Source organism: Octopus bimaculoides, chromosome 9, assembly GCF_001194135.2.
Source record: "Octopus bimaculoides isolate UCB-OBI-ISO-001 chromosome 9, ASM119413v2, whole genome shotgun sequence".
Lineage (NCBI taxonomy): Eukaryota > Metazoa > Mollusca > Cephalopoda > Octopoda > Octopodidae > Octopus > Octopus bimaculoides.
This window is the reverse complement of record NC_068989.1, coordinates 81901290-81903714: the sequence shown is the minus strand read 5'-3', so window position 1 is coordinate 81903714 and position 2425 is coordinate 81901290. Positions and strand designations below refer to the sequence as shown.

The 2425-nt window shown below is 38.4% G+C and overlaps 1 protein-coding gene across 2 annotated transcripts in view; it reads left to right on the top strand.

The window, feature by feature from the left end:
- Window positions 1-790: 790 nt before the first annotated feature.
- LOC106877705 (peroxisomal carnitine O-octanoyltransferase) overlaps window positions 791-2425 on the top strand; it is a 25339-nt gene continuing 23704 nt past the window's right edge. The window contains exon 1 of one of the 2 annotated variants that reach the window (XM_014926661.2): window positions 791-976. The gene's annotated coding sequence lies outside the window, so the exon portion shown is untranslated. Of the gene's footprint in view, window positions 977-1749; window positions 1832-2425 lie in introns of those variants that run through there. The other variant, XM_052970824.1, reaches the window with a different exon arrangement.

The window sequence follows — 2425 nt, the reverse complement described above, 5'->3', positions numbered from 1 at the left end:
TTACCCCACTTACTCAAAAAGGCAGCATCTGTTAGTAGATCGTTGGGGTTGGTTTCCAACCAGGACTTTACTAAATTCTAGGCCTTGTCCTTCAGTGACCTGTGGCTTCCTTCATCCCTCCACGTCTTCGTTGTTGCTGCTCACTTCCTCAGACTGCCTCCTCGACCTTATCCGCCAGGCTTTCCCTCACCTTGGTGAACCTGGCGCTATAATACCTATCCAACCAGATGAGGCGAAACCTGGGCTGGAAGGCAGCAGCCAGTTGGCATTCCTCATCGCCCAGGAGGGTCGCAAATCTTTTGTCGATGCCTGCCAAAACTGTGTCGACCAAGGGGCCAAAGCTGCGTCGACTAAGAGGCTGCAGTAGACGAGTTTTGGATTAACGGACTCGAGTTAAAGGAAGCTAAATATAACGGAAGTTAATTAGTCTAATAATGATTTTCAAACTTAACTTGAAAGTTAAATCTTGAACGAAAATGTTAACTTCGTTAATTAAGGATTAACGGACTTATGCCCAGCTCTGGTTAGATAGATACACACACCCACGCATGCGCGCGCGCACACACATGTGAGCACAAAAAGGTGGAAAAGACAATACTTGAATACCAAAAGTTGAAAGTAAAGTTTTATTGACGATGAAAAAACTTCACAAACTATTTCTCCGTAAGTTTCACGCAACATACATACGTGCGTACTTGCGTGCGTGAGAAAGAGAGGGAGATATAGTAGTTAAGGAAGCTTATCTAAACCAATGACACATTAAAACGTCATCAAACCTGTTCTGCGTTTTAAAAGTTATTTTGTTGCTTTCGTACCTCTGATCCGAAGCGAAGCAGAGGGATATTTAAGAGTTCAGTCGGGAACCAACCATCAAGAACGGTAATTCAACAATTCAACTTAACAATGGGCGTTATCTCCCGTGAATAAGTCAATATCTAGACCGACATCCCAAATATTGGAGACACTTACTTACTAGGTTTGTAACACGTAACTCTATATCTATCTGTTTTCAGACTTTGTATATTTTGTGCATGCCTGTAGCTAGACATTTATCTGTTCGTTTGTTTAATTACTACTGTCTACAGTCAAACATCAAAGCATTGATATATTCACATTGTGCTATTTGACATGTTCAATTGCTCCCCCATTGTCCTATTGACCGCTTTCTATTCTGTCTATTTATTTCCTTTGTGTACGTTTGTGTCACTGTTACCCTTCGTACCACTGCCACTGTTTGTGTCACCGTCACCGCCTTTCCTGTCTGCTGATTTCGCTGCATCCCAATGCATTCTTAATCATGCGCGACAGCCTCTATATAGTCGCTCGTCTTGCTAGAAATAGCAACCAAATCCCTCAAATCACTCTATCATCTACAATAAAAAAAATATATGTGTAATTAGTCCCACGTACTTCTAAAAAGATTGGCTGATCATCTCTCGAATACCTTTAATTAGGTCTACACAAATGGCCTGACACCATTCGTGACCCAACGAGGTTGCTCGACTTGAAATGGCAGTCAGATTTTCCTTAAATCACCGGAAAATGTAATCCTTTTATAAGATAGGTTATCATGGGTGGAATTCACTATGTGAATTTATCTGAAATCAATAGCATTCATTCTCTGTTAATTACCCCAGTGAAAGAGAATGTCGGTCATACATTCTATGCTCCCATTTGTCGCCGTTTGTTTATAATATCTCGAGAGCTAGCCTCAATTATATCAATGCCAGTACTTAGAATCATAATATTTAGTTTTTTAGGTATGGAAAGCTAAGGAAACTCTCGAAAAAATAAAGTATCGACAGTGCCTGTTCCGGAACTCCGCCCAAATGTGATTATAAAAGGTTTTTTTTTTTTTTTGATATATATTAAGTCGTTTGACTCTAAGAAAATGTATCGAATCATGATGATAACCGGAGTCAAGTTATATGCACCCAACATTTTATACAGTTTGGAATATAAGCAATTATTACGTATTGTGTACTTTTACTACCCTTCGGACTACAGCTGTATAAACTTTGGGTGTTTTTCCCTTGTAACTTTTAGGAAAATGGTTTGTTTTTTTCAGTGATATTTTAAATAAATACCTTTCAAACGGCATACATTACGATTATGAAATAATTTGTGGGGAAAATCTTGAGGAGGGATGAGGACTTTCGGAAAACTCACGAATTTTTCCTCGTTATATTCCAATATCACATTCAACTTTCTACAGATACCCTAGCGTAGTACTACTACACTACGTAGTGTTTATTCCTACCCACTTTCAATAATTTTTAATGTTTTGGCTTCAGCTTTGTTACATTTTATCTTCAATTATTTTTACACTTTTTTTAACCCTTCTGTCGTTATTCTCATTCACTCGTTATCTCTCTCTCTCTCTCTCTCTCTCTCTCTCTTATATATATATATATATATATATATA